Here is a 21424-nt window from a genome sequence, read left to right on the forward strand (position 1 = left end):
ACACCAGGTACCCGAAAAACTTCTTCAGACACTGCAGGTATCCTGGTGAGAAATGTTTCTTTGTCAGGAACTGTTATCACGTACATGAGCATAAAAGATCCCATGAAATGAGGACTTACCTGCTGAGACCATTCCAAGTGGCAAAACTGGGATCTATGCAAACTACTTTCAATATGTGTCTTTTTTAAGACTAGACAAGTGACACAGTGTGCATTTGGATTAGTGAACAGTTAATGGAGATTGCTGTAACAGAGTGTTAAAATTGATAAGCGTGACAATGCTGCCATTATACTCAAATGTGTATGTGGGTGATACATCACCATCTTTGACAAGGAGGGTGAAGAACCAGAAACTGCATTCATTTAGAAACTAACACACTCAACCAATTACCACACTGTAAGTGCAGTGTATTCCATCAGAGATAAATTTTATGGCATTTTTTTGTGCTCAGGGAAGTGCACAAATGCAAACTGTTTGAGTACTTTAGAGAATACTACTTACATTTTTGCTTTTAAATAGAGTTTCTAGATTTTTTTAAACAGTTTTATTGATTGCACACTATATGTCACTTGCCACATCTATACTAATAATAAAACTTTAGAACGGTTGTGTCTGTCTGAACACGCTAATCTCCAAAACTACTTGACTAATTTTCATGGGGTTTTCACGGGTGCTTGAGCTCAGCTTGGGGCAACATGAAGGCTTTATTTGATGAAAATTGGATTACAAAAATTAATTTAAAGTTGTAGGAGGCTATTCAGCTTAGTAGTTTGAATGTTTACCTTAGTTTTGGTGTAGTATACCAAAGAACCAATAGATTGCGCTATTAGTTTTTTTACGTCGGTGACAAAAGTATTTTCAGACGTTTATGTCAGTGGCAAAATTGAGTGCTGCAATGTTATCTTTATGAATACAAAGTACCATTGAATTTACTTGTCTGGGATATACAGATGTACTGACTTTACTTTGTGTATTAAAATCTTAATGGAATTGCTTTGCTTCTTTTGATAGATTTCATTTATATTTGAATTCTTGGTTGACAAAAATGAATTTATTGACAAAGTGATCCTATAAGGGTTCAGTTTTTACCAATTGAGGAATGGAGCCATAAAAAGTGACAGTATGCAAAAGCCCTTCTTAAACTTTTGTTGCAAAGCATGGGCATGTAGCTAATATTCAATAAATCTGATCACACAGTATTATGTTTTTGCTTTGTTATGATCAGCAATTCCACTTGGCTTCCACACTCATGTCCTCTGCAACTTTTAACCATGGTTTCCTGTGTAAGTCATGGTGGTGATGTCTCTTGTCTTGCGTATTTCACAGTGACCTGTTCTCATTACAAGACTTATAAGCATTCCAAGTCAATCATTGATAATTAAGTGCTAGCCCAGCCTAGCAGCGCTTAACTTCGATGATCTGACGGAAACCGGTTTTACCACTGCAGCAAGGCCATGGCTCAGAAAGATATTATAACTATCACATTATTTGTGAGTGTCAACAATAAGATGCATGCAACCTACTGCTGTGGTCATGTGGTTCATAGTGAGTGTATGAAAATGATACTAGAACCACATGACCACAGTAGTGTGCTGCATGCATCTTATTGTTGATACTTGAAAATAATGTAATGGTTAAAACATTCTGAAGAAGGGCAATAAGTGCCTGAAACCAGTTAAGAAATTAGATTTCTTTTATGCATCTGGTTGCGGATTATTTCGATAAATACTGAGTGTTGCATGAAAAACTTGATGAGCACTATATGTTTGGGCTGACTCCAGCTTCACGTTGTAAATAAAATAAAATAACTACTGAAACACCAGAAAAAATGTGTTTGATGACTCTTAGGCGGGGGGGGGGGGGGGGGGGGAAGAGAGAGAGAGAGAGAGAGAGAGAGAGAGAGAGAGAGAGAGAGAGAGAGAGAGATCGCGCGCGCATGTGCGCATGCGCATGTGTGTGTGTAAGTAATATATTGTTATAAAAATATAGGATTGGTGCAGAAGTTTGTAGCCTTTTTCCATAAGCTTAATAAACACAACAGATACACATAAGAGACATCAGTCGTCAATAATATGCTCCCCTTTACCATTTACAACAGTCTGCCAACACTGGGGTAACTTTTCGATTCTGTGGCTGTAAAAATTATGGTTTTGAGGTGAAAAACTTGTCAAGTTATGTTTGGAGCACATTTTCATCCAGAAAGCAAGTTCCTTTGAGATTGTTCTATAGAAAACAGAAAGAGCAAAAATCTGTGGGTGTAAGATCAGGTGAATAAGGTGTGTGCAGAATGACTTCCCAGCCCAACTCCTGTATAGAGTTTTTTGTCAATTATGCAGAATGGGGGTGGGTGTTATCGTGGTGTAGCATCACTTCATGCAGTCTTCTTGGTCATTGTTCTTCAGGGTGTATATGCCCCGGGTCAAGCTGGAAGTCCAGAAAAGAAACTTAGAAATTTTTTCATCCAGAAAAATCCAGAAAATACATGGGAAATTTTTGGTATTCCGGGAATTTTTAGTTATTTTAGTTTCCAATTAAATTCCTGTACTTTTGACTGGTGTGAGCACATACTCTAACAGAGAATTTCGCTTTAGCCTGCTACTGCAAAATAATACTGCAACAGTAAAACATAAACATGAGAATAACACCAAACTAAAGCTTTAGTTGCAAATAAAATGCAGTATTTACACCAACAAAACACAGTGCGCACACAAATGTCCGCCAACAGCAAAATGTGACAAAGACTATGCAATACTCCATAACAAAAAACTTCTTTCAATGAGTATGATATCTCAACTGTTTACATTTGTCATAGGTCCTTGGAAAATATTGCAAATGGTGGTTTGAGAAGCATTACTTTCAAAGTAAATTTCCTTTTACACAAGATGAATTATGTAATGTGTGAGAATGTGCAATGAATTTCTTAAATCGTGGTGTGTTTGACTGTTTCAAAATATAACACTTTGATGACCAGCCACTTACAAGGGAACCTCCCCATTGTACCCCCCTCAGATTTAGTTATAAGTTGACACAGGGATAGGCCTTGAAAAACTGAACACAGATCAATCGAGAAAACAGGAAGAAGTTGTGTGGAACTATGAAAAAAAATAAGCAAAATATACAAGCTGAGTAGTCCATGCACGAGGTATGCAACATCAAGGAGCATCTGAGCTTACGAGTGCCGTGGTTAGCATGAGCAGCTGCCGAATGAGAGGTCCTTGGTTCAAGTCTTCTCTCGAGTGAAAAGTTTAATTTTTTATTTTCTGACAATTATCAAAGTTCAGGCACTCACACATAATCAACTTCACTCTCCAAAATTCCAGGACATGTACAGATTTGCTTGGACATATGCAGGATTTGACGGTCTACACACAGAAACATTTGAAAATGTAAAAAACATATGTTTTGACAGAGAACAGCGAAGGCTGTGCGACTGTGAAACTGTTGCATTCATTTGTTGCAGTTTGTGACAAACTCTTATGTTTTCATCACTTTTTGGGGAGTGATTTTCACATCGACAAGAAAACCTAAATCGGGCAAGGTAGAAGAATCTTTTTACCCATTCGCCAGGTGTGCAAGTTAGGTGGGTCGACAACATATTCCTGTAATGTGATGCACATGCCGTCACCAGTGTCGTATAGAATATATCAGACGTGTTTTCCTGTCAAGGAATCGGTTGACATATGACCTTGCGATCAAATGTTTTTGGTTCCTATTGGAGAGGCACGTCCTTTCGTCTACGAATCGCACGGTTTTGCGGTGCGGTCGCAAAACACAGACACTAAACTTATTACAGTGAACAGAGACGTCAATGAATGAACGGACAGATCGTAACTTTGTGAAAATAAAGAAAGTAAAATTTTCACTCGAGGGAAGACTCGAACCAAGAACCTTTCGTTCCGCAGCTGCTCACTCTAACCACGGGACCACGGCGCTCCTCAGCTCATATTGTCCTTGATGTTGCCTATCTTGCGCATGGACTACTCAGTTTGTATATTTCGCTTATTTTTTCATAGTTCCACACAACTACTTCCTGTTTTCTTCATTGATCTGTGTTCAGTTTTTCAAGGCCTATCCACTGTGTCAATTTATAACTAAATCTGAGGGGGATGCGATGGGGAGGTTCCCTTGTTAGAAAAATTTCAGGCACAGACCATCAGCCATTTATTCCACACCCCATTTGGCTCATAACTCTTTTGTGAATATGTGCTTGGCTACCAAGGGGCCCCAGCCTTTTGCATTACTTCCTTTCCATGCTGCAAGCTGATACTTCCACAATCCCTTCCCCCTCTGCCTCTTCTTGGTACAGACCTTGCTTGGACCTGGTTTATGACAGGGACTCAGGTTTCCACTTCCAGCATTTTCTGCAACTTTTCATTGAACACAAGGTCCCCATTGTTGGATTTGACCTGCCAACAATTTTCAAAATTCTCTAGAAGTGTGGATCGTGCAGAGAAGGATGTCCAGTGCAGTGTATGCTCCACCTTTGTGCCTTTTCATCTTCGCTTCCTTCCCTTTATTAATGAAATATACCCAAAACCCAGCTCAGTAGCCATCCTGGCGTGGGGGAGCTCATAAAGTACCAGCAAGGTGGTAGCCCCGCTGCCCGTGCAGGGATCACATTGTTGGTGCTCGAACTGAAAACTCTCCATATATGCCAAGGAGTATGTACCTGTTGCGACTGGGGTACGGGGACTGAGCAGTGGATTACCGGCTAGGTAGCCGTTGCTGAGGCTGGGTGGTGCCCATGGGGAGAGCCCCCGTTAAGAGTGGGTGGCACCATGGTGGACGAGGCACATAAGAAGCAGATGAAATTATCTCCCACTAGTGACCATATGACACTAGCAGTCTCTATGAAAAGACAGTCCTTTTTAAATGCAGAGAGATAACACCCTAAAAGAAAAAAAAAAGAAAAAAAAAAAAAAGAAAGGGGGATGGCCATATCCCGTGGGAGGAACGTAGGGCTAAGAGGCAAGCAGAGCAGTACTCCCTGCAGTACTTGATTTTGCACGAGGACTGATGGTGATACTGTCTTGGCCACAAAGCTCTTATTCTTTGTGGAGAACTTAGAAGACAAGTTTGGGGAAGTGACAGCCATCTCAAAAATGAAAAGTGGGTCAGTTTTGATCAAAACAGCATCCCCTGCCTAGTCACAGGCACTGCTCGCTTATAACAAGCTGAATGACATACCAGTGAATGTCCCTCCCCATAGTAGTCTAAATAAGGTACAGGTCTTCATTTTCGACAGAGACCTGCTCTTACAATCTGACGATGAGCTACATGCCAACTTGGATCGACAAGGAGTACACTTTGTCTATCGTGTATGTAGGGGGCCAGAGGACAATAGGGTCGCTACTGGTGCCTTCGTCTTGGCCCTTGATGGTGATTCATTGCCTGAAAAGGTCAAGATGACGATATACCATTGCGACCTCAAACCGTATGTTCCCCTCCCTATACAGTGCTTCAAGGGTCTAAAATTAAGGCACATGTCTTCGTGTTGGAACACTAAGCCCATCTGTAGAGATTGTGGGCAGGTAGGTGCTACATTCCAATGCTCCTCATGCCCCCCCCCCCCCTCCCCAATCTGTATCAGCTGTGGAAAGCACCATTCTCCCTGCTCACCAGATTGCACTGTTTTCCTGAAAGAGAAGAAACTATGAGAATACAAAACTCTGGATAAAATGACTTACCAAGAGACCAGGAAGTAGTACAAATGGTTGCACCCAAAATGTAGAACAATGTCATATGCTACAGCTGTGCGATGACATCATCTACTTTGGCAACGGTACTCCTACCTGTTACATCTCCGACAGTGGGCCGTCCTGGCCCCCTGATGGGTGGGGATCTCCCCTCTTGCTGCTTCTCTGCACCTACTTTGGGCTCAATGGCTTCACACTCGCCAGGAAATTGGTCCCCAGCTCCCAACCAAAGACAAATCACTTTCCTACAGCTTCTCTCACCAGGAAGGGGTCCCTCAGGACACTTTCTTCCAAAGTTTCCACTGGACTACAACCAGACACTAGCCAGTGCTGAAGGAGCCACTGCCTGCTGGTCACAAGGCTTCACGATCATAATCTTCATGTGAAACTTATTCAGAGAAGCCCTTGCAATAATCAAAATTTTCTAAGGAGAGGAAAGAGAAAAAAAAGTCCTCCAAGGAGGAGGACATTGCGATGCCTCCCCCCTCCCCACCACCACCACCACCACCACCACCACCACCACCACCACCACCACCGACCCAGAAGCCGTCGCCAAACATTTTGCTCTGCATTATGGACTGAAGACCACAACAACAACATATGCTCAAGCCTTAGCATATGACATTTATCAATGTGCCTTTTGTGTTCTAAAACAGTGGGTGGAGCGAAAGGAATTATCTTTTACTTTATGCGACCTGGAGCCATATAATGCTCCATTCAGTGTCCTAGCCCACTGCCCAGATATAGCCCCAGGGCCAGACCCCATCCATAACCAAATGATTAAGCACCTGCTGGTGGATTATCAGCATCATATCCTTACCATTTTTAATGGTATCTGGAGTGAGGTTGAGTTCCCATCACAATGGCAAGAAAGCATCATTGTCCCAGTACTGAAACTAGGTTATCAACCTCTAGAGATGGACAGTTATCGCCCAATAATTCTAACCAGTGTTTTCTGTAAGTTGCTTGAACGCATGGTGAGTGGGCTGCTGTGTTGGCTCGTTGAGTCTTGGGGTCTTCTGGCTCCATCCCAGGGAGGTTTTCACGAAGGCCCTTTGACTACAGATAATCTGGTTTACCTGGCGTCTGCCATCCGAACGGCTTTTGCTCGACGTCAACATCTCATAGCCATCTTCTTTGAGCTGCAAAAGGTTTATGTCACCACATGGCGATGCCACATCCTTGCTACGTTAAATGAGTGGGGTCTCCGTGGTCCGCTCCCAGTTATTAACCAGAACTTCCTGTCACAACATGCATTCTGGGTGCAAGTTGGTACTTCCCACAGTACCCCCAATATCCAAGAAAATCGGGCCCAGCAGGGCTCTGTACTGAATGTCTCTGGTATAGCAGCAGCTGTGGGGTCCTCAGCATTACCCTCCTTGTATGCTAAAGACTTTCGCTTCTACTGTTGCACCTCTAGTGTGGGTGTCACTGAATGTCGACAACAAGATACCTTATAAAAGTCACAGGCATGAGTCCTCATCCATGGCTTTCAGTTTTCAGCTGCCAAAATTCACGTTGTGAACTTCTGTTGACATCGTATTGTTCACCCACAACCATAACTGTATGTCGATGACCAGCTTTTCAGTATGATGGAGACTTATCAATTTTTAGGACTGGTCTTCGATTCTTGGTTGATGCATATTCTCCATCTTCACCAGCTTAAGCGAAAATGGTGGCTGAACCTTTACACACTTCACTACCTAAGTAACACCAGCTGGGGTGCAGATCGCACAACCCTTCTGCAACTTCACAAAGCCATGGTACAATCCCATCTTGATTATGGGAGTCTTTCATATGGTTCTGCATTGCCCTCAGCATTGTAGATACTGGATCCAATACACCACTGCAGCTTGCAACGGGAGCCTTTTGAACTGGCACTATGAACAGTTTACTCGTGGAAGCTAGAGTCCCTTCTTTGTGGATCAGGTGCCAACAACAGCTTGTTGATTATGCTACCCATGTTTGCAGTTTCCCGAAGCATCCGAACTACCAAATCCTCTTTCCAAACACAGAAATTCATCTCCCTCAATGACGGCCCAGATCAGGGATTAGGATTGCAATCCATGTCTGGTCCGTCCTCTCTGAACTCCAGTTGTTTCCCCTTCCACCTCTCCTCTGGGCCCACTCACAAAGACCTCTGTGGTGCATCCCTTGGCCACAGCTTTGTCTTGACCTATCGCAAGGTCCAAAAACTTGATCCCTCCCGAGGCCCTTCGCCACAAATTTTTGTCCATCCTTGGCACGTTCTGGGGCTCAGAGGTAGTCTATACTGACGGCTCGATGGTTGCTGGTCATGTTGGCTTTGTTTATCCTCACGTGGGACATACTGAACTGTGTTCCTTGCCGGATGGCTGTAGTATTTTCACTGCAGTGTTGGTAGCCCTCTCTCATGCTTTTTAGAATATCCGTTCCTGCACCAGTGATTCCTTTGTCATCTGCAGAGCAGTTTTCAAGCTCTCTACCAGTTTTTGGACTCGCATTGTGGAGGACGGCGGTTCAAACCTGCATCCGGCCATCCTGATTTGGGTTTTCTGTGATTTTCCTAAATTGCTTAAGGCAAATGCCAGGATGGTTCTTTCGAAAGGACACAGCCAGTTTCCTTCGCTATCCTTCCTCGATGTGAGTTTCTACTCCATCTCTAATGCCCACGCTGTCAACAGGATGTTAAACAGTAATCTCCTCCTAATCTTTGACCAGTGTTATCCTCACCATCCCTTGACCATTGCTATCCAGGATTCCCTGTATGCCCTCAATGTGACCTTCATCTGGACCCAGGCCACTTTGGGATCCTGGGGAATGAACTTGCTGATAGCCTGGCCAAACTGGCTACCAGTTAACTGACTCTTGAGATCGGTATTATGGAAACAGGCCTCCAATTGTTATTATGCCATCAAGTTTTATGAATCTGAATTACAGAATGGCTGACTTTGATGTCACCAAACAGACTGTGGGTGATAAGGGAGACTACTAATCTGTGGAGGTCTTCCATGCAGGCCTCTCGCAAGGAATCTACCACCCTTTGCCAGATCTGCATCAGCCGTACCTGACTGGCTCACGGTCATCTCCTCAGTCGTGAGGGCCCACCCCACTGTCGTCATGGTTCCCATTTGACAGTGGTTCACATGCCATCAGATGCATAACATTATTTTTTTATGAATGTGGGCAGGTCTTTAAATGGCGAGTTGCTGCTTTGTTTGGGGTCAACCATACCTTTGTTTTCATTATGTTAGCATAAAGACACCATTTCTCATCACCAGCAACCATACAGGATAAGAATGGTCGGTGTTGTTCACAAACCAATTAATAACGGACAAGCCGGCCACTCGCTGAGTTCTGTGATTTAGGCTTAGAGCATGCAGTACCCATAACCTGACTTTTTAACCTTCCCCATTGCATGCAAATGTCGCATGATGGTGGAATGATCACATTTCATCACATTGCCAGTTCTCGAGTATGCTGATGTGGATCATCATGGTTTAATGTGTTTAAACGATCTTCATCAAACCCCGAAAGCTTTCCTATCGGTGAGAGTCACTAATGTCAAAACGATCCTCCTTAAAATGAGGAAACCATTTTCTTGCCATGCTCTGTCCATTGGCATTATCCCCACACATGGCACAAATGTTTCTGGTTGCCTCTGCCACTGCCATACCTCTACTGAACTCAAACAGAAGAGTATGTCATAAATGTTCCAATTTCTCCAATTGGCACTCCATTTCCTAGCATCCACAGCTCCACTCACTATCTCCAGATCCAGATGGCAATATGTAAGCTCAAATAGCAGTGAACTAAAAGAGAGAGAGAGACAATTGATACATAAACCCCAGAATACCAATATGTGAAACAGAAACACTACAAACTTATGCACCATTTAGCTTTAAAATCATTCAAAAATCCTTAGTGTTTATGTCAGAAATACAAGCCTTCAAATTCTCACAGTAGTTTTAAGATTTCAATTACAAATCATTGCTAAAAATGAATTTCATTCATCATCATCAAGAGGAGCACACCAACACACAAGCAGACATCATGTACAATACAATGTAAATAGTTGCACTTGAAAATAGGAATAAATTCTTGAAATGTGTTGTTCTATGTGTGAAAAAATGTAATTGGTGCTGTGTTCTATTATTTAACCCTGCTCCTTTCCCATCAAAAGTTATTAAAAGGTACTATAATTTTAAGTTTGGGTTCTGTTTTCTCATCTGCAGTTACATTTGTGCCAGGATTATATAGATTCAAAAGTACACTGGTGTGCAAAATTTAAGGATGAAAGTAACTTTCACATAGTGTATCACTGCCAAGTAACATAGCTTGGAAAAAACTTGGATCATTCCTAGAAATAACTGACACACTATAGTACGAAAGATAACTGAAAAAAACACACAGTGAAATGGACATAAATGACACTTTCATTCAGAGATAACAATAACACTGAAGTGACCACAATTCATGATATTTACAGAAAAAAAAGCAGCAAATAGTTGTATGTTTTCAGAAGTTGTAAGTTTATTTACATGACCAGTTTCAGCATCTCGATTAATGCCATCTTCAGGCCCCTATGCCCTCTACGTATAGAGAATTAGATACATTGATGCATGCATAACCGGAGCCATCGGTACATGGATTCCATCAATTTTTTTGTGGAGTGTGTACCTCGAAGACTTGACTTGACTTGACTTGACTTGACTTGACTTGACTTGACTTGACTTGTCCAGTTTTCGAAGTACACAGTCTACAAAAAATTTACAGAATCCAGGTATTGATGGCTCTTGTTGTGCGTACATTGATATATCCTATTCTCTATAAGGGAAGTGCATAGGGGCCTGAATATGGCATTAATGAGGTGCCAAAACTGGTTGTGTAAATAAAATAACATATCTGAAAATGTACAGCTGTTTGGTTATATTTCATTGGTAAATTTCTGACTAGCCGCTGTCCCATATCTGTGATCGATCAGCAGAGATGTAATTTGTGGTGGTCCCCTGGAAATTACAAAAGATGAGACATGGTTCTTAATAGGGTGTGTGATCGCCACAGATGGCAATGTATGCTATGCAATGTGCTCCCATGCTGCTCACAAGATTGGTAAGTTCTTGTGGTTGGGTGTCCCTTTCCTCCACTAGCATGGATGACAACTGCTAGATGATTGTTGGTGCATGTTAACATACTGCAGTACGTCTTCACAATGCACCCCACATTGGATTTAAGTTGAAGGAATGGACAGGCCAGTCCATATGCCAAATATATTGTTCTGAGAATGTCATCACATGCACTATTCGATGCAGTCACACATTGTCTTCCATAAAAAGTCAGGGCAGAATGTACCACTTAAGACACACATGAGGAAGGAGTACAGTGTCACAATAATGTTTAGCAGTGAGTGTACTGTGATCAAAGATTTGGAGATCATTACATCCGTGCAGCTTTATGCATCCCCATACTATAACATGTAGACTGCCAAAACAGTACTGGTCAGCAGTGATCGTGGGTGCATTACATCTTCTCACCGACAGCCAGCATTGTCGAACATGATTGTTTTGGTGGTCCAGGTGTTATGGTGTGGGGAGGCATAATGTTGCATGGGCATATTGATCTCCAAATCTTTGAACACAGTACACTCACCAGTCAATGTTATTGTGACACTGTATCCTTCCCATGTATGTCTTTTCAGGGGTGCATTTGGCACTGGCTTCTTTTTATGGATGACAATTCGCAATTGCATCAAGCTGCACAAGTGGGGAGGAGCTCTTGGAAATAGAGGGTATTTGGTGAATGACCTGGCCTGCCCTTTCCCAGACTTAAATCCCATCGAGCATGTCTGGGATGTAATGGGGAGACGTGCTGCAAGAAGGTAACGTGCACCAATGACCATCCAGCAGTTATCAACCATGCTGGTGGAGGAATGGGACACCCTACCACAAGAACTACTTACCAATGTTGTGGCCAGCACAGATGCATCTGGCAGAATATGCGTTGCTGTCCATGGTGATTACATACCATATGTCCCACTTTTTGTAACATGCAGGGGAACATTATACATCATGTTGACTTCAGTGTAGTTGTTGTCTTTGAATGAAAGTATCATTTCTGATCATCTTGTTGTGTATTTGTTTCAGTTACTGCCTGTGTTATACTTTAGCAGTTCGTTCTGTGTGTGTTCCAACTTTCTTTGAGCTGTATTCCTTTCATACTTAAGTTTTGTTCACCAGTGTATTTCTCCTATGGGTGCCAACTTATCGCTTACTCTTTGTGCTCTTCGAGTAGGCTTGTCATCAGAAGGGAACCTGTTTCTGGATCTCATAGACTCTTTGTTGCTTCACCATATGAATTATACACACCAGACAGTAACACCAACTCATGTAGGCTTAAAGTGTTATTTGATCTACATCTTTTCAGCTGTCACCATAAATGTTTTGACCCTCAGTATTAGTCATTCTGACAACAATACTCTGAATACGATCATTCATGAGAGCTTGAAAAGAGGATTTTGTAGCACTTTGAATTTCTCATACCATATTAGACAAGGAGTCAGGTTTATACCACTTTCACTTGGTGCTCTTCTAGTTTGTGGAAAAGGTTCTAAGGTCCACATGATATTTTCGTCATTTGACTGAGCCACTTGCATGTTGCCATGTATCATTCTCCTAAGTGTCTTCTGATTCAGATGCAGGATGAATTCTGTCATTAATTGTGTGATTTTCATCTTCAGACATATTCTTCTCACAGTCAGATGCATTTACTAATACTTCCAACTGTTTCTCAGGGGAAAAAAAAAATCATTTAGTTGTGATAGCCACACAGAAATTACTATGTTAGATGCAGTTCAAGCTACATGACCTGAGTCTGCACAAACAGTTGGCGAAACATTACCGGTAGTGATAATGCTTTGATAATTTGAACATATTAAGCGACTTGCATTGTAGTGTACCTAATGAAATTTCAACAATGAACAAGCAAAGACTTGTATTGTTATGAAACACCATTATGAATGTATCTCATGCACATAGGAATACTGATATTTGTACAAGTTGAGAATTTTTTTAAACATGCAGTTCATGTACACTAAGTTGTAACAAATTATGCTATAACAAGTGGGAGAGCCTTAAGATATGTAGAATGTAAAGAAAAATGAAGTCATTGAGTTTAGAGTGTTAGTGCTTAAATACAAAAATATAATGGAAGAAAAATCTCCTTTGGGTCATATTGACTCAAAGAGAACAGAAGGGTTAAATCATTATTAAAACACATGATTTGCAGCTTTCAAAAAATAATGATGCACTATTGTGTGTTCATATAGTTTTGAATACCTGCATGAAGTTTCTGTTGTAGTTTCATGTGGGTCTCATTTTGAAACGTTTTTCTGGGATTTACAACAAATAAGCAGTCAAACAATACCTCTACCATGACATTTACACGTAAAACGATCACAACCTCAATCCCTCACAAAAAAGGATCATATTGTAACTTGCCAACTAAGGAATCTCACTGTTGTGTATGTTAGGTATGTTTCATGACATTTTTCCAATTCGTGAATCTACATTTAAATACACACCCTACAAGTCAATGTATGATGCATAGCGGAGGGCACCCTGTGCCACTACTAGTCATTTACTTTCCTGTTCCACTTGCAGATAGAGCGAGGGAAAAATGACTGTCTGTATGTGTCCATATGAGCCATTATCTCAATTATCATTATGCAAAATGTGCGTTGATGCCAGTAGAATCGTTCTGCAGTCAGCCTCGAATACTAGTTCTCAATAGTGCTCCTCAAAAAGAATGTTGCCTTTCCTCCAGTGATTCCCATTTGAGTTGCCGAAGTATCCACGTAATACTTGCATGTTGTTCTAACCTACTGTTAACAAATCTAACAGCTCGCCTCTGAAATGCTTCAATGTTTTCCTTCAATCTGACGTGGTGCAGATCCCAAACTCTCCAACAGTACTCAACAATGGGTCATAGCAGTGTCCTATACGCGGTTTCCTTTAGAGATGAAACACACTTCTCTAAAATTCTCCCGATAAACTGAAGTCAGACATTCACCTTCCCTACTACAACCCTTCATATTGTTTTGCAACATTATGCTTAAATATTTAATCGGTGTGACTGTGTCCAGAAGCACACGACTAATGCTGTGCTGGAACATTATGGGATTGCTTTACGTACTCATCTGCGTTTTTGTATCAGTCATATTGTATCATCCTACACTCACTCACCGAGCGAGGTGGCGCAGTGGTTAGCACACTGGACTCACATTCGGGAGGACGACGGTTCAATCCCGTCTCCAGCCATCCTGGTTTAGGTTTTCCGTGATTTCCCTAAATCGTTTCAGGCAAATGCCGGGATGGTTCCTTTGAAAGGGCACGGCGGATTTCCTTCCCAATCCTTCCCTAACCCGAGCTTGCGCTCCGTCTCTAATGACCTCGCTGTCGACGGGACGTTAAACACTAACCACCACCTACACTCACTCATTGACAACCATACACCATAGCATCGTCAGCAAACAGCTGCAGACAACTGCATACCCTGTCTACCAGATCATTTATGTATATAGAAAATAACAGCAGTCCTATCACACTTCCTTGGGGGCACTTCTAATGATACCCTTGTCTCTGATGAACACTCGCCGTCTAAGACAACATTCTGGGCCCTGTTACCTGAGAAGTCTTTGAACCACTCATGTACCTGGGAACCTATTCTGTATGCTTGTACCTTTGTTAACAGTCGACAGTGTGGCACCTTATCAAATGTGTCATAGAAATCTACGAATATGGAATCTGTATGCTGCCCTTCCTGCAGACCATGGATTATTTCATGTGAGAAAACGACAAGCTGCATTTCACTCAAATGGTGCTTTCAGAAACTGTTCTGATTTGTAGACAGAAGCTCTTCCCTCTCAAGGAAATTCATTATACTCAAACTGACAGTATGTTCAAGAATACTGCAGCAGACTGATGTTAATCATGTTGGTCGGTAATTTTGCGGGTCTGTTCTTTTACCCTTCTTATTTATGGGAGTCACCTGTGGCTCATTCCAGTCACTTGGGACTGTGCACGGGGCAAGAGATTTATGATAAGTGCAAGCTAAGTAAGGGGCCAATACCGTAGAGTACTCTTTGTAAACCCTAACTGGGATTCCTCCGGCTCTGGCATATTACTTACTTTCAACTCGTTTAGTTGTTTATTTGTACCAGGGATGCTTATTATTGTGTCCTCCAAATGGGAGTCTGTGCAGTTGTCCGTTGAAAGATTGCTGAATTGCTAAAATTGATTTTCAGTCCTTGAAAGTCTCCAGAAGTCAAAATGCTGATCATCTTGATGTTGTAGATTTGTGGACATCCGTTATTTTTTGACATTATGTTGAATATTAAATTACACTTATAATCTGTATTGTCTAATAGACCATATTCTGTTTAGTAGAAATTACACATCACATTAATTTAGATGAAAACAAATTTTTATGGTAAATCTAGCTTCTTAAAGTAAAAATAACAGTGGAAGTAGGCAGCACTTTAAATGAACGGTGGTGACATTTTATCCACAACTTGACAGCATAGTCAATGTCACAGCACCAATTGAGGATTAATGGGTTCGGTTACCTGCAAACAACTGACATTTCAATGTTTCCTGAGGGCATGTTTAGTTGCTTTTTAACTAAATGCCCTGACTGCAATGTTCAGCAAGAAAGAGTAGTACACACATCTCTTCTAGGTTAGTATCTGGATACTTTTGATTCAGTAATATTCTAGCATCCTGCCCTGACTTTGAATGACATAGTGATGATAAATTACATACCTGAGCCTACCTCATGAATCAGTATTTCTATTAATGAAAACAGGGTCAAATTCCTACAATAGTTCCAATATAATAACTTCACGTACAGAAAGAAAAACTTGGCGGGAGAGTTTAATTTAATAATATGTATAGCTATGTGATACTTGCTTCCATAACAGATGATCAAGTCATTCTATGTGTAGACAGTGTAAGAAAGTGGTAATTTTAATGCTTTACCTAAAGCAATTCTGAAACAAACATAGAAGTGCTGCAAAGTGGGACTGAGTTGGAACAAACATACACAGTCCAGTCACATTAAGGTGACTACCTCCTATGTTCAACATAAACTACTTATGAACAGTTGGTGGCAGCACTAGCAGTGGAGTGTATATAAAGCATGTCAGGTTGGAGGACTCCAAAAACATCGCATTCATTGTTGTAATGCATAAACAGAGTTATTTATCAGGTGTCCAAAAGGTCACGGCCATTGATTTTCTGGCCAGGGGTGGAAGCATTTCCAAAAAAAACTTTGTCTGTAAACTGTTCATGTGTCACTGTGGTTAGAGTATGCCATGCACAGCAAAATGGTGCTATCCAAAACTGCTGCTGAGACATCTGTGGTGCACCATAGGTCATAGATAACAGAGGCAAACAACAGCTGCAGCGATGTATAATGGTGAATAGATGTGCAACTGTTGAGTGGCTTGTGGTGGTCGCTGCACTCCCCTTGATTATTGGTAATATTACTAGTGATAACCCAATCATTGGATTTTGTATGGCGCGATTGCACACGGGCACGACAGATTGCACACAATGACCCGTATCTTGGTGCCTGGAGTTTACAACCTTCACGCTATGTTTATATTAGTAAACTTTTAAGATTGGGGAATAATCTGCAATACTTCACACAGTAAACTATAGGATTGACTCGATTTGAGGTACACTATTTTAACTAATCTTTCCTTAACCAGGGGTCTAGTTCACACACTCGAACTTTCTTCAGCAAGGACCCTAGCTTCTCTTAATACATCACACGTCATATTGGTTACATTTCACATACACTGTTACAATAAATAGTACATGAAAATTTCACATACTAATCTACAAATATCTTTTCACTAATTACTGACACGTCTACTATGCTGTGGTGACCTTTCTTTGTTTTAATCAAAGTAATTATCTTTAATACTAAATTTTTAATCACCTTAAGGTTTCTGGTCGTTACACTTCTCAATAGTTTTGCACCCACAGCATAGTATTCTGAAACTTGCAATTACAGTACCTTTTGTTGTCTTCTGCTCCAAACTGCTCATTGAATTCCACAGTTATAACTTGGTGTAAATATTTAAATAGAAATTTTCAGCCTCAGTAAGACTGACCATGCTTCCGTTGTAATTTTGTTGAAACCATGACTCGTACAAAAGCCATGTATCATGTGGTAGAGGAAACAGGTTAACTATTGATAAAATTCACTGGTAATGCACTTTGATGTTAACATTGATTTAATATAAACTATTCATCATAGCACAATATTATTACACTTGAAAATGATTACTTTTGTTGGTCTTTGTTATAAGGTGCGGATTCACACTTACGATCACAACACGTTGCTGGTAGCGTCTTATTTGAACGAACTTGGCCAAAATAATGCACTTAGTAAATTTCCTCTTAGTAGTTGTATTGACATACCAAAGTGAGGATTCCAATTACGTGGTCATGCACAGTTGCACTAGTCATTGAATTATTAATATAATAACTTTTAGTGCACTTAGTAATAAGTCTTGGCCTGCTTGCGTACGATACATCCGATGCCTTGCTACCTCATGACTCGACTGCTCATTGTTCTTTCTTCCCACGGTCCGCTGGGCTGTTCCGTTTTAGTTACCTGGGTGAATCCCCATCTTGCTACTCTCGTAAAATTAACTCATACTTTTACTTATATCCTATTTACTTTCATACATTCTTTTACCATCAGTACATATTAATTATCTTTATTCATTCAATTATTATCTATATTCCTTGAACACTTTTGAATATTTACTAGGGGGGTACTGGTCGTATAGTAAGGCTTGCAGTACTGTTCACCTTTTGGCCGCTAGATGGCTCTCCTTGCCTGTCTCCAGTCACTCCTGCCATCTCGCGCCATTCATTTACCCTAATACTACTGCTCTCAGCGCTTATAGCGTCACAGCCTGATCATTCAGATGACCAAGCGGCCACCAATGTGTACCTCAATGGCCATTTAGCACACATTGCTGTGTATGGGCCTCTGCAGCAGGTGCCTTGGTTCATGCACCCATGTGGACTGTTGTTCATCAGCGATGCAGGCTGGAATTTGCACACAACTGGATGTCCACTGGGTGACAACAGGTGACCTTTTCAGATGAATCATATTTTATGCTCCTTTGGGCAGATGACTGTTGACAAGTACTGTGTGAAATGTCGGAAAGCAAACAAGGAGGGACTGTTATAGTCTGGGGAATATTTTCCTGGCAGTCTCTGGGTGATCTCATCAGTCTGGAAGGCACAGTGAATCAACACAAGTATACATCTATCCTCAGGGACCAAGTCCACTTCTACACTGCTGGCCACCGTAAATGCAACACCCTGAAGGAAGCATCCGAATCAAGTGAAATTTACACCATGGGTTTGAAGCGATGAGATATGCAACTGATTAGAATTTCAGCGCAGACGCACATCACGCGCGCCTGTGGCGCCACCTCATAGCGCCATTTAAGGCTTGGCGATTTCGACGAGTGTACGTTCGGCATGTGTGTTTACCTTGTGGTTGTTTCACAAGACGATCAGTTATGCCTCGTAGACAACAGCGAACATCGTTTGATCAAGTATCCGAGTTCGACAGAGGAAGGATAGTGGCTTACCGAGATTGTGGATTATCATACAGAGAAATTGCTAGTCGTCTTGGACGAAACCAAACAACTGTAATGCGGATATGTGACCGTTGGATGCAGGAGGGTACAACGGACCGACGTAGTCGATCGCATTCACCTCGGTGCACCACTGCACGTGCTGATAGGCAAATTGTGCGCATGGCAGTGACGGATCGCTCAGTGATTTCCCGAACCATAGCACAGCACATTGCGTCTGTAACGCATCATCCAATGTCTGCGCGTACCATTCGACGCCGTTTACAGCAGAGTGGTCTGTCCGCAAGACGTCCATTGCTTTGTCTACCATTGACGCAGAACCGCAGACGTCTCCGTCGCCAATGGTGTGATGACAGACGGATGTGGACGACAGAATGGAATGACGTTGTCTTTACTGACGAGGCACGCTTCTGTCTGCAGCACCACGATGGTCGGATTCGAGTGTGGAGACACCGTGGAGAGAGGATGCTGGAACACTGCATTATGCACTGCCACACTGGTCTTGCACCGGGTATTATGGTATGGGGCGGTATTGGATATTACTCTCGCACGCCTCTAGTACGCATTGCCGGTACTTTAAATAGCCGGCGCTACATATCCGAGGTGCTGGAGCCAGTTGTCCTTCCTTACCTTCAGGGCTCGGCCACAGCCATATTTCAACAGGATAATGCGCGACCACACGTGGTACGCATTGTCCAAAGGTTCTTTGTCAATAACCAGATTGAAGTGCTTCCCTGGCCGGCTCGCTCTCCGGATCTTTCGCCGATAGAAAACATGTGGTCCATGATTGCTCAACGAGTGACCCAGATTACATCCACAGCTGCCACACCAGATGATCTGTGGCAACGTGTGGAAGCTGCTTGGGCTGCTGTACCCCAGGAACACATCCAACGTCTCTTTGACTCAATGCCGAGACGTGTGGCAGCGGTGATCTCCAACAATGGCGGCTACTCTGGCTACTGATTCTGGCAGGAACCACATGTCACAGACGTTTGTAAATGTAATCATTTGATACTTGGTCAACATGTTATCTACAAAATAAATTTTGTTGTGCTACCTCTTGTCTTTCTTGGTGTTGCATTTATGGTGGCCAGCAGTGTACATACAGTTAGTTTTTCTTCAGCATGATAGCATCTACCATCAGGACGGTGCAGTGTGTCATACAGCTTGCAGTGTACGTGCATGGTTTGAAGAACACCAGGATGAGTTTACTGTATTCCCCTGTCCACCAAACTCTTCAGATTTTAACCCAATCAAGAATCTGTGTGACCACCTCATTCGGGCTGATCACAACCATGGATCCTCAACCAGAAAACCTAGTGCAGCTGGCCACAGCACTGGGGGCAGCATCACCCGACATCACTGTTATTACTTTTCAGAATGTCACTGACTCCCTTCCTGCATGTCTCGCAGCAGTCCGCACTGCAAAAGGTGGTTATTTAGGCTTTCAGCAGGTGGTCACATTAATGTGACTGGACAGTGTAGTATAGGTAAGAACCACCAATACATTCTTTTGCATATAAATAATGCTTAAGCCTTGTGCAGTACCATAATTCAGTATTAGTTCATCCTCAACATTACTTATGCTAAGTACATTTTTCATTGCTCAAATAATAGAGATGTGATTAAAATTTATATGAGCTTTGTAGAGAAAATGCACAAAGGTGAAAATAGTTGTGGGATACCTCCTAATATTGTGTCGGACCTCCTTTTGCCCAGTGTAGTGTAGTAACTTGACATGATATGGGCTCAACAAGTCTTCAGAAATCGCTTGCAGAAATACTGAACCTTGATGTCTCTATAGCCATCTGTAATTGCGAAAGTCTTGCCACTGCAGGATTTTGTGTACAAACTGACCTCTCAATTATGTACCATTAGTGTTCAATGCAATTCATATCAGGCAATCACAGTGGCCATATCAGTCACCCGAACTGTCCAAAATATTCTTTGAACCAAATGCGAACAATTGCTGCCTGGTGACATGGCACATTGTCGTTCATAAAAATTCCATCGTTGTTTGGGAATACGAAATCAATGAGTGGCTGCAAATGGTCTCCAAGTAGCCTAACATAACCATTTTCAGTCGGTGATTCCTTAAGTTGGACAAAAGGACCCAGTCCATTTTAAGTAAATGCAGCCAATGTCATAATGGAGCCACAACTAGCTTGTACAGTGCCTTGTGGACACTCTTAGGTCCATGGCTTCATGGGCTCTGTGCTACACTCAAACCCTACCATCAGCTCTTCTTACAAACTGAAATTGGGACTCATCTGACCAGGCCACAGTTTTACAGCCATCTAGGGTCCAAACAATATGGTCACAAGCCCAGGAGAGGTACTGCAAGCGACATGCTGTTAGCAAAGGCACTCGCGTCGGTCATCTGCTGCCGTATGCCATTAACACCATATCTTGCCACACTGTCATAACAATATGTTCATCATACCTCCCACATTAATTTCTGCAGTTATTTCATGCATTGTTGCTTGTCTGTTAGCACTGAGAATTCTACACCAGCACCTCTGCTCTTGGTTGTTAAGTGAAGGCCTTTGGCCACTGCGTTGTCCACAGTGAGAGGTAATGCCTTAAATATTGTATTCTTGGCACACTCTTGGTACTGTGGACGTCGGTGTATTGAATTCCCCAACAATTTTTTAAATTGCATGTCCCATGCACCTACTTCTTATTACCTTTCCACATTCATAGCCTGTTGATTCCCATCGTGCAGCGGTAATCACATTGGAAACTTGTTCACGTGAATCGCGTGAGTACAAATGACAGCTCCACCAATGTCCTGCACTTTTATATCATGTGTAAGCAATACTACTGCGATCTGTGTATGTGCATATTGCTATCCCAAGACTTTCACTGCCTCAGTGTATGTCTATAACATTTGAGCTGAAGGCCTAAAAAGTGAAGAGAATATGCTAAAGAATATAATCTCCCCCTCCATCCCTTTTCACCCCAGAGAGAGAGAGAGAGAGAGAGAGAGAGAGAGAGAGAGAGAGTTTTACACATGGTCCAGTTTATAGCTGCAGTGAGATTTCCACTGGTTTGCAACTTTTTT

General features: G+C 42.0%; 1 protein-coding gene across 2 annotated transcripts in view; it reads left to right on the top strand.

Annotated features, from left to right (window-relative positions):
- The window catches only part of LOC126248130 (dymeclin), a 161233-nt gene that overhangs the window by 86215 nt on the left and 53594 nt on the right, over positions 1-21424 (top strand). The window lies entirely within an intron of this gene.

This window comes from Schistocerca nitens, chromosome 3 (assembly GCF_023898315.1).
Source record: "Schistocerca nitens isolate TAMUIC-IGC-003100 chromosome 3, iqSchNite1.1, whole genome shotgun sequence".
NCBI lineage: Eukaryota > Metazoa > Arthropoda > Insecta > Orthoptera > Acrididae > Schistocerca > Schistocerca nitens.